This window comes from Schistocerca gregaria, chromosome 1 (genome assembly GCF_023897955.1).
Source record: "Schistocerca gregaria isolate iqSchGreg1 chromosome 1, iqSchGreg1.2, whole genome shotgun sequence".
Taxonomy (NCBI): Eukaryota; Metazoa; Arthropoda; class Insecta; order Orthoptera; family Acrididae; genus Schistocerca; species Schistocerca gregaria.
Window position 1 is genome coordinate 866,984,099 of NC_064920.1, and position 16,523 is coordinate 867,000,621.

General features: G+C 42.4%; 1 protein-coding gene across 1 annotated transcript in view; it reads left to right on the top strand.

The window, feature by feature from the left end:
• Positions 1 to 16,523, top strand: part of LOC126273067 (uncharacterized) — a 404,495-nt gene that overhangs the window by 147,311 nt on the left and 240,661 nt on the right. The window lies entirely within an intron of this gene.

Genomic DNA, 16,523 nt, shown 5'->3' on the forward strand with positions numbered 1-16,523 from the left:
CATCCGATGGCGAGATATCTGAAACGAATACTTTGAACTTCTCGTTGTTGGTGTTTGAGCAGTGAATTCAGTTTAGGCATAATGATTCATCGTTGCAAACTGAGGAAATATAGGAACGTCATACTGATACTGTTAAAGCTTTATCTTTTTTACGGTTAGACATACACGCCTAGCATCACCGTAGGGCTCGCTCTGCGATGCATGCATCAGAAACGTTTTCAAAGAATCGCCTATATGTCGTCTTCGGAAGTTTGTAGCTCAGGCAATTCCATCGTGAAAAAGTTCAACGAGCAAACTTTTCTCGGAGCGAAAGAACTTGAAGAGAAAGTTCGGAAACTCGACTATGCTGCACAGACACAGAAGTTTCTATGCTTAAGTCCGCTTGATCAACGCAACGCAACTTCAAAGGTAGCGGAATTTTCATGGTGCGGTTTAACTGAAATGCTGCATTTTATTTGTATCTGCAACTGGGGTACGAGGTGAGGGATAGACTTGCAGCTGCACCATATCATCTGCTGCCATAACAAAAACGCCAGCCACTGTAAGAACTGCACAACATGAAGCACTGGATTCGCATTGGAAGGGAAGAAACCGGATTCAGGTTAGATTACGAGGGATTAAATTAACTGTATTATGGGTAAAATGGGGACCAGAACTTAGGTAAATGTTGCTAATCCTCTAGCTTTTTTTTTTATTCTCTTAGAACAAAGTAATCACTCATTTGGTAAAGTTCCACGTTGTGGACGGAGGCGAACAATCGGGTCCGCCCGACCGTCGTGTCATCCTCTGACAATGGCGTCATCGCATGGAGTGCATGTGGTACGCATACCACTCTCCCAGCCTTTGTTGGGGTTCCTGACCTTGGAATCACTACTAATCGGTCGAGTAGCTCCTCAGGCGGCCTCACGAGGCTGAGTGCACATCGTAACAGTGATCCCACCAAGAAATAATTCCTGGTAGTTCCAGGAGTCGAATATGGGCCTCCTGCACGGCAATCACCCGCGCTGACAACTCAGCTATGGAGGTGAACGGTCACTCATTTACAGAATTAAATTTGCAAGGACATGTAACGTGATGTAAAAATACAAGCAACTACACTTGTTTACTTCCTTCATTCAACCGCAGTCCTTCTTCCACTAGTGAGTAGGGCACAGATTTTAATGCACTAAATAACAGCGAAATAATCAAGCATTTATGATCTAAAACTTATTTAAATACGACTTTAAAAATAAAATATAACGTTGTATAATTTATTTAAGAACATTTTGTTTTTATGTAGGGGAGAGCGGGCCAAGTGGCCAGGGTAAGGTATTACTATTTTTTAAGCGGAGCATCAATAGGCGGAAATAAATGGCGATTGTTTTTAATCTGTAACTATTGATGTATTATATCGAATAGTTTAATCACCACAGAATCCAGTTCAGTACTTCAAATAACATGATTTTCACAAAGTGGTGAAATAGCCACTTTGACATGAATGGGTGAAATGGCCAACTGGCCACTTAGTTTTAAACTAAAAAATAAATAAAGGATAAAAAGCTCTTTTAACGGACCATTAAATATACTTTATTGTAAAACATAATTTGAAATAAATTGTTAGCGCTTTTCACTAGAAAGGTCAAACTGCGTTCCTCAAAGCCTCTATAGAGCTCGTGAGCCCGAGAGAGCACAAGTGGCAGTAAACTCACTGCTATTCTGGCCTTGAATTTGAAATTTTTTCTTCGCAGTACACGCACGATCTTTCTTCATCATTGTCGTCCAAATGAGTCCTTGTGGGGGTTGGATTTCGTGCTTTTCGCATGTTTCTTTTTATTGGCTTTCATCTCTTCGGCTGCATTCCTTTTATCCTTCTCTTTATTTTCTTTTCCTTCTCTTTCATTATTTGCCGTTTCAAGGTTGCTCATATATGGACTTGCTGTAAGTATCGTCGCGGAGCCCTTTTCTCTACCGCTGCTTGAACGTTTTCCCACAAAGTTGCCAGAAGGCACCGTCCAGACGGCCACTTGGGTCGCATTGACGTTATTACACAAAGACTGTGTACCCCCTAACAACGTAACCGAAATTTCAGAGACTAAAGAAGTAGTACGCAGTCAAGATATGTTACTTCCAGCACAATTTCATTTAACACACGTAAGTCACTTTCCCCGTCCATAATAAATACTCGAACTGACTGCTTGCTTTACATTAGGGTAACTAAACTCCATAAAAATTATTATAACTCTGAGGAGCGGACATGAAGCAGATTAGAGTTCATGGGGTGAATGGGCCCTACAGGGAGAATAAATTAAAGCGTTTCCCGCACCAATAACAGCATCTTACAGTCCCAAGACCCCAATGGCTACTATGCGCCATGCCCACTTTCCCCGCCTCTCCCCTGCCATGGAATGAAAAATTCACTTCTGAACAAACTATTAGCGTAGTACTTACTTTTTCCAGTGTTTGAAATTAACTACCACTTATTTTTGAAATCTCTGCATGTGTCTGAAACAAAAAAAGGTACAGTGAAAACAATAACACCTATCAAAACAATAAGACCATGTTTTTTGCTATTGTATATCACCTTCTTAAAGTATTCCAAATTTTCGAAGATATACAGTTGTTGCTGAGGATCGTTTCGTACCTGGAAAATCTCCTTTACACATCACAGGACGTCACAGGAGCGTGTTCGAAGGTGACAAGGTCACTGCAGGCCAGCTTTGGTTCATTATCTTCAAATGTCATGGAGTTCCCAGCAATACTATCACTAATTTTTCACACTGTAGAATATAAAGGAATCCACTGGAGAACACTTTGGAATTTATTGTTCCCTTTGTCAGCCACGTGACAACTAGCTCGACTAAACTCACTCCTCGCATCTTGCACAATAGCCAGGGCGTCAAATAATTGATTACCAACAGTTTTCAGTCATGTGATCACTTTTGATAGCATTGAAAAGTTGGCGTTGATGAATACCAAGTTTCCGGACTAGGTGTCTTTTATAGTTTTGACAGCATTTGATTCATCACTATCAAGATCACAAAACATTGACCTAATTTTGGTGCAGCTGTTTCAGTAACATTCAGGAGCATTAAGCCAAGAACCCCACGTGTTATAATGGGCTGGGGAGGAAGGGACAGCTAACGTCCTTGTTCCTTGAATTTCTGCACCCGTAGCGGAGCTGTCACATATATTTTTGCTGACACATAAAGTTAATTTGTCCTCAGCACGGTAATCTGAACGCACCTTTTCTGTAACTCTTTGTAATACATGTGCAAGGAAGGTGATGTACACCACACTGGGGTAGAGAACCTGAAGTCCCTTCGCAGCTTTAGCCACGTATGAAGCACAATCTGTTGTTAGCAGCAAAACATCTCTGCTCACACATTCCGGCCACAGTAGCTTCTTAGAGTTGTCGAACAACATGGAAGTTGTCGAGCTGTTCAATCTCTCGAGAGCTTCACACGTTAGGAGTAACATTTCTCCAGGCCTCCCAACTTTTAGAACACCAACAACATTTGCAACACACTGCCCACACATATCTATGGACATCCACTCCCTTACGTCAGTAATACTAGCTCGTATTTTGTTGAGCACTTCCTCGTAGAACAGGGATAAATAGTTCGTTCCCAATGTGGATAAATCTAGAACTGAATGTGTTGCGTACTTCTCCACGAACTATCCGAATCATGGATTCTTCAGTTTCTCCTATTGTATGTTGCAAGACACCATAATGATTCAAGCCCTTAAAGAATGGTTGCAGGATTGGAGATGTTTGTGTCAGCTCGAATAACAGCATTTTTCTGCTACCATTTTGAGCACTTTTCTTCACACAGCTGTTGTGTTTCGCAGTATTACAGTGTTGTTGCGTATGAAAGGGCTTTCTGCACTAACTTTAACTTCACATAGTTTAAAAATAATATTTCTTCGGCAGTGCTGCAGAACATTTCTCCACAATAGCGAACAAAACCTCGCAACTTCATGTAGGTCGGACACTTTAATTTCGGTGTGTTGTATCTAATTCACTTTGTATTCAAACCCAATAGTATGAGCACGTGTGCAATGTTCATTACATCGGCAGCTGTCTTTGTTGGCTTTGACATCGTATTGTCCACCACATGCAACAATGTCTTGTGTCAACGAACCGACTAGTGTTTTACGATGCTTGTCTGCTTTAGTCCTGATAAACCAAGCTTTGTTGTAATTGTTTAGTTGGTTCGTGACAATATCACCTTAAACACTGTCACGTGAGCAACATATTCATGTTTATATTCTTGTATCATGAAAGATACGACCAATAAATGAATTTTTGGCCAAAGTTGACCGAAATATCACCTATGATGGTAAAAGTTGGCCAAAAGATGAATTATTACTAAAAAAAGTTGTAAATGTGACTTTATACGCACATTAAAAATACATTTTTCTGCACTACAATACCTCCATTCGTGCATAAATTGTTGCAAAATTCATCCTAAAATTCAGGAAGTAAAATGACTTCTCATTAAAATACGGGGCCTAGTTATGCGTAAATGTCAATTTCAGTTTGCTTCGCTCGTGTTTTTATTACGACATCCAAGACAGATTATCTTTTAAGAGAATGTGTCTCCTGTAGCGACGGTTTTGTCATTTAACAGTTTGGTATGACTTATATTACTGCAGCCATGTGACTATCCACCACTGCTTCGTCGTTGCTGCCAAGATCAGTAAACAATTAACACATTTCCACTTTTTCTTAGGCATAGCGGTTTTGTGACAGCTAAGTTCATGGGGGTCCTTGCATGACACGATCCAGAGCGTCATGGATTAAAACTAACAAATGTGTTACTTTGTAAGCTTAGGAGCAGGAAAGCATCTAGCTGAGACTTTGTAAACTAACTTGTGGCGTTGTCGTGGAGATATGGATCGTCCATTTATGTGTAGTGCACGCCTCCGTAGCCAAGTGGTCTGAGTGCCAAACTGCCGTGCGGACGACCCGGATTCAATTACTGATACTGACAAGGAATTTTCCTTGGTGGGAGGACTCGACCGGATTGCTTTCAGCTTCGTGATGCCAATTGAACAGCTACTAGAGTGAGAAGTAGCTGCCGCAGAATTAGGGAAGCTGGAAATGGCCGGGATAGTGGTGCCTCCGCACATCACATCTGAGTGAGGCTATTGGCAGAGATGACACAGTGGCTGAATGGCTTGACAGGGTCTGTAGGCGTAGCTGAAGTGTAGGTCTGCTGTGAAGGGCAGTAGTTGTTGTAGCTTATGCAAACGCTCTCATTTGTGACGATCAGTTTGCTCTTTCGAATACATTGCTTCAAGCAGAAAAAGACGTGCTGCCGATGAATCAATACCACGATATTGTAGGTACGTAACAGCAAACAGCAGTATCAGTCATATGTCGTAGCCAGCGGCGCTCGATGGATGAACTTTTCATAGCCAAACCTATGCTTACAAAGGATTCGTACTCTCTATGAACAACAGAAGGGCGGATATTCAACATGAAAATTCAATCTCTGTGACAGATTGGCCTGTCTCCAATCTACCAATGGCCTTCAATCGCAGTTAATCCAATAAATGTCATCTTGGTATAATCACCAAACTGGCTGTCTCGGCTGTCTTCTACGCTCTCTCAGCATCGTCAACATAAACTGTTAGGTAAGTGTAAATATATTACAGTGCTGCATGTTTGCACAAGGTAGATTTATATTACTGTGCAGGGTAAAACTTTCTTATCTTTCATGTCAACTACGAGCATAGTACGCTTTTCTGGAATAGCTTGCGTTTAATGTTACAGTAACCAGCCATGGGGTATTAATGCGCGAATGGTTTTCGATATTCAGCTGTGTCCTAGAGGTGTGAAATTTAAAAAAAAAAAAATCCCGTGGTAGTGGACGACTTACTGTACTACAGACTTATACGAGAATAGGCATTCGCGGCCAGAGTCCATTTCACTAAGATTCTTCTGAGTGTATTGGCGCTTGATGATATGACGAAATCATCGATGTATCGGGTACTATTACAGAAAGCGTTTATCAGTGTGACTACAGACTTGTTCTTGCACTCTGTCAGAAGCTTAAACGGCTGAGCTTCTGAGCCATCTTATAGCAAAGGATGTGCAGGTTTGTTTCCAGCTGTGGAAGGCCAATATGTAGACTTGAGTTGATTCAAATGCGTCCTATCTTCAGTGCGACCACCACTAGTTGAATATATTCCATTAGTACAGAGATTTTCAACATCAGTCTCGTCTGATTTTTGCCCGACGTGGTAGACTTACACTTCCTCTTTGTTGTTCGAGTTTGAATAAACTTATCACAGTTTAACACAGTCCAAGTTCGAGTAACAGTCGCGTGTTAATACGCCTTGACCAATAGGTCCTCTTTAATGTGACTAGTCTCTTTTCTTTATTGACTGAGCATTTGAGGTGTTTGCCATAGAAATTTTAAGGAAACTTTCGTCTTTCCCGGATGAGATGGTTAAACATTCCACTGAATAATTGGAAGGGAAATGAAGTTCACAAACACTTTGTACCTTCTTATCATATTACAGGTTCCTTATTATCATCTAGGCAAACTATAGATACCCTTGAATCTAGGTTGAGGTCCTGTGACCTCTAACTGTAGATACATACAGTCGGTATTACAGCCATGTCTTTGCTCTAACCAGAATATCCCAGAAGGCCTGAAAGAAAGACTTGTAAAAAGCAGGTAAATCATTTGAGTCAGTAGCGATTTTTTTTTCTGTTCGTGGAGAAGATTGGAGCTAAAACAGTATAGAAGCAATGGTGATTTAAGTATTAAACTCTCTAATTAATCGAGATAACAACTTTTTACTCTGCTGAACCTGAAACCAAAGTATTATTCTGTAACGTACCCCGTTTCCTTTTTGTATCTATCTAGCTAAAATTAAATCTTGTAAGTCGTTGTTAACGATGTTTGAATCGCTTTCGCAATTTGATTATTTGCTCTATGTTTTGCCACCACATAATGCAGTCAGGATTCAGTAAATTGCTTGTACCTTATCAATGGTCAACATATCATGAAATGATTTGTAGTATTATCATAATACAGTAGTAGTTTTAGTCAGTCCCTCCTGTCTCTTTCCCAACAATTAAGCACAACAGTTTGCCTAACTCACAGGGGCGTCAGTGAGCTCTAACCGTCACTACAGAAAAAGGTAACGCAGAAGGTCTAATTACTGTTTTGGATTTACGTGTTTATTCACTTTCACCATTTCGAGAATATTCTCTTCGCACGAATTCTTTTCTAAAGAATTACTTTCATTCCAAAATTCTCCTGTAATGACAGGAACTAGACGCAATTCAGCAAGATCGCGGATTAAGGAATCGAGTTATCGGACTGCGTAATGATAACGTGGAATCTAAAGTGGTGTATTATTTACCTGGGAAAACAATTTAGAAACGGAATAAAATTTATGTGAAGCGAAATATATGGAGCGTAGCTATAAATGACGCGCCTCACTATAATGTGAGAACAGGCATCCTTTGTCCACTGGGCGTGGGGTATCTCAGTTCTTCATACCTCAATATGCTGTCAAATTATGTCCAAGAAATCTGCTCTTGTGGCCGTAACGTACACAGATGTATCAAACTCATGGGATAGCGATACCCACACGTACACAGGGCGGTAGTACCGCGTACACGAGGTGTAAAAGGGCAGTGGTGGAGCTGACATTTGTACTCAAGTGATTCATATGGAAAGATTTCCGACGTAATTACGGGCGCACGGTGGGGATTAACAGCCTTTCAGCGCGTGATGGTGGTTGGAGCAAGACGCATGGGAGATTCAATATTCCGTGATCTACAGTGTCAAGAGTGTGCTGAAAATACCAAATTTCAGGCATTTCCTCCCAGCACGGTCAACGCAGTGGCCGACGGCCTTCAATTAAGGGCCGAGAGCATAAGGGCTGGGTAGAGTTGTCAATGCTAACATATACAAGCAACATTACTTGGAGTGTCCGCGGAAATCAATGTTGGACGTACGCCGAACGTATCCTTTAGGACAGTGCGGTGAAATTTGGAGTAGATGAGCAATGGCAGCAGAAGACTGACGCGACTGTCTTTGCTAACAGCACGAAATCGCCTCTCCTGGGCTCGTGACCATATCGATTGGACCATAGACGAACGGAAAAACGAGGCATGCTCAGATGAGTCCCCATTACAGTTGGTAAGAGCTGATGGTAGAGTTCGAGTGTAGTGCAGACCCTACGAAGCCATGGACCCAAACTGTCAGCAAGGCACTGTGAAAGATGGTGGTGGCTCAATAATGGCGTCGTTTATGTTTATATGGAATGGACTAGGTCCTCTGGTCCAACAGAACCAACTAAGGCCATAGACAGTCATTTATGGACTTCCTGTTCCCAAACAAAGATGAAAGTTTTATGTATGACAGTGCGCCATGGCAATGGGCTACAGTTAGTCGCGACTGGTTTGAATAACATTCTGGACAGTTCGGGGTAATGATATGACCTCCCAAATCGCCTAACATGAATCCCATTGAACATTTTTGGGACATAATCGAGAGCTTAGTTCATGCACAAAATCCGGCACTGGCAACACTTCCGCAATTACAGGCGGCGAGAGAGGGAACATTGTTGAGTATTTCTATAGGGGACTTCCAATGACTTGTTGAGTCCATGCCGTATCGAGTTGCTGCACTGCCTCCTGGAAAAGAACGTCGGATACGAAATTAGGAAGTAGCTATCCCACGACTTTTGTCACCTCAGTCTACTATAACAATTGAAACGCAAGGTATGTTGAAACGAAGTCAGGGGCTTGTAGATAATGACTGCAGTGTTACCTATCCAGTAAACGGCGATCTCTGATGCTCACGTCTCGTTATCCTTACCATCGCAGGATGTGTGTGTTTGAATGCTACCATTGTTAAAACGAAAAGTTTCTCCCCATTCTTCCTAATCGGACCTTATAGTGGCCACAAGGATGGGTGAATGAATACTAATGTAGAAAAATTTCACCAGTAAGGCCAGGTAGTAGCTAAGGAACTGTTTATGTCGTCGGCCCCAGACCATTACAGATGAAACTGCTCAAACTTCTCGCATCATTGCAAGCGGGACTATTTAAAATGTAGGTCTCTCTTCCACAGTTGGTTGACTGGGGTAGGTCTGGGACATGCAAGTCACCGAAGTGTCCAAGTGAAAGTCTTACAGCTGACCATTTAGTCTCACAAAATTATTATTATTATCATTTTGCTTTCCCACAGAATCTCTCCTGTATCTTTTGCTGGACTAGCACTTCTCGAAGGAACGATGTATTGGACGTTGGCGCTATTCTCCCAGGTCAGTATTCCATATCAGCTATGAGAGTCGCTGATTATATTGGTATCTTCAGTCAAAAGGAGGAATCACTGCAGTGTCTGTTAAATGGAATAAACTATCTACACTGAAGCGACAAAAGTCGTGGAATAGTAATATACATATATACAGATGGCGGTAGTACCGTGTACACAAGGTACACAAGTCATGGCATGGCTATAGCATGACATACACGAGGTTCAAAAGGAGCAATACGGTGGCGGAGCTATCATTTGTACTCGGGTGATTCAAGTGGAAAGGTTTCCGACGTGATTACGGCCTCATGACGGGAACTAACAGACTTTGAACGAGGAATGATAATTGGAGCATTTACATAAAGCTGTCGGTGCTAACAGACAAGTAACACGGCATGATACAACCGTAGCATGTATGGTGCACAATGAGAATATGTGGTAGGACAGTGCGACAAAATTTGGCGTTAGTGGGCCATGACAGCAGACGATGGACGCCAGTGCCTTTGCTAACAGCACGACATCGCCTGCAGCGTCTCTTAGGTTCGTGACCATATCGGTTGACCCCTAGACGACTGGAAACATTTGGCCTAGTCGGATGAGTCCCGATTTCATTTATTAAGAGCTGATTATTGGGTTTGAGAGTGGCGCAGGTCCCACGAAATCATGGGCCCAAGTTGTCAACGAACCACTGTGCAAGCTAGAGGTGCCTCCATAATGGCGTGGGCTGTCTTTACATGGGATAGACTCGGTCCACTGGTTAAGTCGGCTAATTGGGGATCATTTGCAGCCATTAATTGTCTTGTTGTTCCCAAACAACGGTGAGGATTTTGTGGATGACAATGCGCCATGTCATCGGGCCACAACTGTTCACGGTTGGTTTGAAGAACATTCCATACAGTACGGACGAATGATTTGGCCACACAGATCACCCAACATGAATCCCTTAGAACATTTATGAGACGTAATCGAAAGGTCAGTTCGTGCACAAAATCCTGCACCATCAACACATTCTCAATTATGCACGGTGCTAGAGGCAGCGTGGCTTAATTCTGCAGGCGACTTCCAAGACTTGTTGAGTCCATTCCACGTCGAATTGCTGCACTCCGCGGGGCAAAAGGGAGTCCGACACGATATTAGGAGGTATTCCATGACCCTTGCCACTTCAGTGTAATGAGCACACAATATGGCTTGAGAGAAAACAGAAGAAAGATGAAAGCAGTGCGGACTAGTAGATATAAAGTTGCCGACAGACTATATATGAAAACTGGGGACCAGGACGTATAGGAAGTTAAGGAATTTTGCCACCTAGACAGCAAAATACCTCATGATGGACAAGGCAAGGAGGGCAGAAAAGGAAGATTACCACTGACTCAGAGGCCATTCTTGGCCAAGAGACATCAACTGGTGTCAAATATAAACGTCAATTTGAGGAAAAAATTTCTCAGAATGTACATTTGGTGCGCAGCATTATGTTGTAATGAAACTTGGGCTATGGGAAAACCGGAACAGAAGAGAATCGAAACGGTTGAGATGTGGTGCTAGACACAAATGTTGAAAATTAGGTGAACTGATAAGGCAAGGAAAGAGGAGGCTCTCCGCAGCATCGGTGGGGAAACGAATGTATGAAAAACACTGACAGCAAGAAGGAACAGGATGGCAGAAATTGGTTAAGACATCAAGGTATAATTCCCATTGTACTACGCGGAGGGCAGAAACTGAAGGGGAAGACGTAGAATCGAATATATCTAATAACTTATAACGCTCATTCAAGTCCCACGCTGAAATAATGAAGTAGGCACAGAAGATAAATTCGTCTCATGAAATAAGTAAGATGACTTAAGTCCCAATAAAAGAAAAGAGCTTGCCAACAGGACCTCCAGGAGAGATTATGAGCAACTTTGGAAAGACAAAGGATGTTGTTGGTGATTTGGAGGTGACCTTGAAGCGTTCCTGGTATCTCAGTCAATGAAATATACTCTGTGCAAGGGTCGAGATCAAATTCCGGTCTGAGACAATGTTTTGCTCTTTAGAAAGTATTGCCACTCACGGATATTTCATAAACCGTCAGACTGAAATACACTGTTATGAAACATTCACCAACCTCAAAATTTATACCCCAAATGTTTAGTAATAGAACAAACAAGCTTTTTACAATATCTACGGGGATGATTTCGTCACATCCAAGCTTCTTTGCCCCTGACAACATTTCCCGATTCAGAAGAGTGCGTAAATATACATTCAACAACATGGTCGGTGAACTGACAGCTTCTGAGTTCCGATAAAGCCGTGCACATTCCGGATTAAATTAAATAAATTGAGTCCTGGTGTCCAATTCGTATTTGTGAAGTTACGTTCTTCAGGATGAAACTTCACATATTTATCCACACAGATACTGCATTTGAAAAACTACTTCCTCCTGATGGCAATGAATTAGCAACAATCGAAAGTAATAGCAATAATGAAGCTGGTACAACATGACTTGCAATATATACTTTAAGCAGACACCACACAATTTTCGTTTGGATTCTGTCATGCAACACTTACGGATTCACAAGTGGAACGAAGTTCTTGCACTACTAATTCGTACGAATGCTTATAAATTAACAGTTTGTAGTCTTATTCTTGAAAATGAAACAAAAATCATCTACCCATATTCCACATTATGTTTATAGGTGATAAAAATATGCAATGTCCGCTATAAGGAAATTTCAGATATATTACAAATACAGATAAAAGAAGTTGGATATTCCGTAACTGAACCCGCCTCTCGTGTTTCCTACAAGTCATTGCATAATTTTTCCACAATAGTGGGCTTCTAGAAAGAATTGGTTTTGTGGCTCGTGGCGGTTTCAGTCTAGGAAACATTAATTTATTAATGCATTGAACAGCGAACACACATAAATGCTATGAGAACCATGGAAAGATGTATACAGGAGAGCGTACAAGTCATGTAACGCACCAAAGACAATAATTCAGTCAGGCACAGTTTGTAATTTAAAACATTCCCGCTAGAATGATTGCCGGCTCAAACTTATAATCTAAAGTGGTCGATTGCCTGATAATGCCGTGACTCTGCTGGTTGATGGATCAGAGTCAAATAACTCTTTAGAGCCATAAGAAACCTACTCTTACCTCTTCAGTGTTTTAGGTATTCTGGAAGAACGTCTCATTTTATCCTACGTTTCCTTAGTGTTTGCAATATTCTGGACATGCATGAAAATCGACGGATGTACGGATGAAATCATCTTTACTCTTCCGGTGCATTATTCATTTCATCTGCAATTTCCCCCGAGATGCATCTTCACAATTGTTCGCGTTGTAGGTGTCTTCATCCCTAACTGCGTCATGCTACAATTACCCCTCTCTCAAAACTTTATCTGTCGGTGGCAACGAGCTGGCATTGGGTAAGCCATAAAATTCGCGTTTACTTTAGAATCGCGAAATTAAATTCCACCGGCTTTAATTAATGCATGCCGACGAACCCCGTCCTTGTTCGCCTCCCCCCTTTGTCTGTCCGTCTCTACCTCCTCCCTCTCTCTGTCCATCTCCTTTTCTTCCCTTTCTGTTCATTTCCACCTTCCGCTCTCTCAATCCATCTCCTCCTCTTCCCATTTTGTCCAATTCTCCTCCCCCTCTCTCTGTTCATCTCCTCCTCAATCTTGTCTGTGTCCGTTTCCTTTTTCCCCTTTTCTGTCTGTCCATCTCGTGCTACCCTTTTCGCTCTCCACTTTATGACCCATACCCCTATAGAAGGTTGCTCGTTCTTAGCCCCACAGTATTTCTTTCCAGATGGTATGTAGTATGTGCACCAAGTTTCGTTGAAATCGATCTAGTGATTTAAGATAAGTTTCATATCTGTGGTTTTGCCCGTGTACGCACATTTCATACATGTTTCACTCGTATTTAGTATGTTTCACATGTCTTTGTACATATTGTTCACCTGTATCTCTAGCGAATTTCGCGCTGCAGTTTTCTTGCAGTTCAGTGGTATGACGTCATATCTTCTGAACTATGTGTCGTATAATGATATAATTTTGTAGGTACATTCATCGGCACATTTGGATTCACCCTGTGAAGTATGTACGAATAGATTCAGTGGCAAAGAAGTAATAAATTTAAACGTCATGCAAGATGTGGCAGCTTTTCACGCATCTCAGTGTTTATGATGCCTTAGTTATTGAACTATGTGTCCTACATTGATATAATTTTACAGGTATATTCAGAAGTACATGTGATTACTGTCTGAAAAATGTATCTTGAAAATAGTTAATAGTAAAGAAGTAATAAATTAAAGCGTCTTGCCTGGTACGGCAGTTTTAGTGCTTGAACAGCGAAAATGTAGAAAGCGATAAACTTTTTTTTCGTTTTCTCACTTTGAGGGTGTTGCCAGCTAGGAAGTTTCTTAAAAGTATGAAATTATGTGTAAAGCTGCTCAAACACGGGAAGAATAAAGTCTGGGTATTCGCACGTGGTGGGCTACACTGCTTTTTCAGCTCCACCCCGAAATCTTTGATAGGTATATTGTTTTTATCTCGACAGCGATTTTTTTTCAGACGGTAACTGATATATGTATCAAGTTGGGTTGAAGTCGATCCAATGGTTTAGGAGGAAATATGGAACAAACATAGTTACATAAATATACACAGTGTTTGTAACGTGTTTGGGTGTGGATTTGCATAGTGAATGTGCATAAAGCACACATTTGAAACGTAGAGCAGACCAGACATAGCAATGCATGTACATTGTCAAAGATAAAAATGCAGTTACTCATAAATTCTAATTTGCAATAGGTTTAAAACGCGCGTTCGTTTTAAATGAAGTCCTTATGAAGCAGATTTCTGTTTCGCGACGTTATTACGTCTGCTAGAGGAGCCGAAAGCGTTGACGTCTTAGCAGTGAGGTTACGTGAAAGAGAACTGGGAAATTTCCATCGGAGTACAGAGCGTAGTGCCATAATTAGCGTCAGCGCCAGAGGACCTTGAATGTCAGAGGTGGCGCTACTCGCGAGATTGCAACACCCCTTACCCCTTTCCGTCCCGCACCCCGCCCTCCCCCCCCCCCCCCCCTACCATCCACACCACGCGCTCCGCCACGCCCACTTCCTGCGCCAAGCTGCTTCAGTGCCACAGGGAACCGATAGTTCAGTCCCAGACACGCGCCAATACACACGTGTATTAAGTCACAGGCGATTGGTAGCCCATCCTAGATGTTATTCACTCTGCGTATTGAGCAAGCAGTGGAGGAAACCTAGGGGAAATTTGGTAAGGGTGCTTAAGTTAAGGAGAAGAAATAAAAAAAAAATTCAAGTTTGCTGATGACATTGTAATTCTCTTAGACTTCCCTTTGCTCGGTGTCGTCAGCACCTCGGTGTGGCATCGACTTAACAAGTCGGAAGTTCCCTGCAGGAATATTGAGCAATGCTGCCTCGGTATCCGCTCATTATCCCGGAAATGTTGCCAGTGAAGGATTTGTACACGAACTGAACTCTCGATTATATCCTATAAATGTTCTATGGCATTCATATCTGGCGATATGGGTGGCTAAATCAGCTGCTCGGTAAGTCAGGACTGTTAAAAATAATCGCGAACAACTGTGGCCCGGTGGCATGGTGCATTACATCCAAAAAAATTCCTACATTGTTTGGGAACGTGAAATCCATGAATGCTTGCAAATGGTATCCAAATACCCGAACACAAAAAATGGTTCAAGTGGCTCTGAGCACTATGGAACTTAACATCTTTGGTCATCAGTCCCCTAGAACTTAGAGCTACTTAAACCTAACTAACCTAAGGACATCACACACACCCATGCCCGACGCAGGATTCGAACCTGCGACCGTAGCGGCCGGCACCCGAGCACAACCAAACCCAGTCAATGATCGGTACAGTTGGAACAAAGGATTCGAACCTGCGACCGTAGCGGCCGGCACCCGAGCACAACCAAACCCAGTCGATGATCGGTACAGTTGGAACAAAGGACCCAGCCCATTCCGTGGAAAGACAGCCCACACTATGATGGAGCAGCTTGCACAGTGCCTTATTGACTACTTGGGTCCATGGGTTCGTGGGATCAGCTCTTACCAACTGCAATGAGCTCTCATCTGACCAGGCTACAGCTTTCCAGTCACCTACGGTTCAGTCAATACGGCCACGAGCTCAGGAGAAGCGCTGCGGGCGATGTCGTTCTGTTAACAAAGGCACTTGTGTAGGTCGACTGCTACCACAACCCATTAACGTCAAATTTCGCCCCACTGTCATAACTTCGTCGTACGTCCCAAATTGATTTCTGTGACTTTTTCACGCAGTGTTGCACTGCAAGTCTACACGAATGCCGCTGCTCTCGGTCATTAAGTGTAGGCCGTCGACCACCGTGTTGTCCGTGGTGAGAGGTAATACCCGAAATTTGGTACTCTCGGCACAATCTTGACACTGTAGATCTTGGAATACTGAATTCCCTAACGATTTCCGAAGTGGAATGTCCTATGCGTCTAGCTCCAACTACGACTCTGTGCTCAAAGTCTGTTAATTCCCGTCGTGCGCCGGCCGCGGTGGCTGTGCGGTTCTGGCGCTGCAGTCCAGAACCGCAGGACTGCTACGGTCGCAGGTTCGAATCCTGCCTCGGGCATGGGTGTGTGTGATGTCCTTAGGTTAATTAGGTTTAAGTAGTTCTAAGTTCTAGGGGACTTATGACCTAAGATGTTGAGTCCCATAGTGCTCAGAGCCATTTGAACCACTTCCCGTCGTGCGGCCATAATCACGTTGGAAATCTTTTCACGTGGATCACCTGAGTAAAAATACCAGCTACCCTTTCATACCCTGTTTACGCGATACTACTTCTGTATACATATGTGCATGTCGCTATCCCATGGCTTTTGTCAGCTCAGTGTAAAATAAAGGTTATGGAATGTAGTCGCATTAAATAATGCGATGCTGAAGGAGTTAGATTAGAGAATGAGACACTAGAAGCGGTAAATGAGTTTTCTTACACAACATGGCAGATGTAAAAAGGATATAAAATACAGACTGGCAAAAGCTAGAAAAGAATTTCCGAAAGAGAAAGAATGTTAACATCTAACGTAAATTTAAGTGTTAGGAAATCTTTCCTGAAGGTATTTGTCTGAAATGTAGCCATCTAAGGAAGTGAAATGTGGAATATAGACAGTTCAGACAAGAAAAGAATAGAAGCTTTTGAAATGTTGGTGCGACGAAGAATGCTGAAAATAACCTCGGCAGATTCAATAATTTAAGAGGAGGCAGT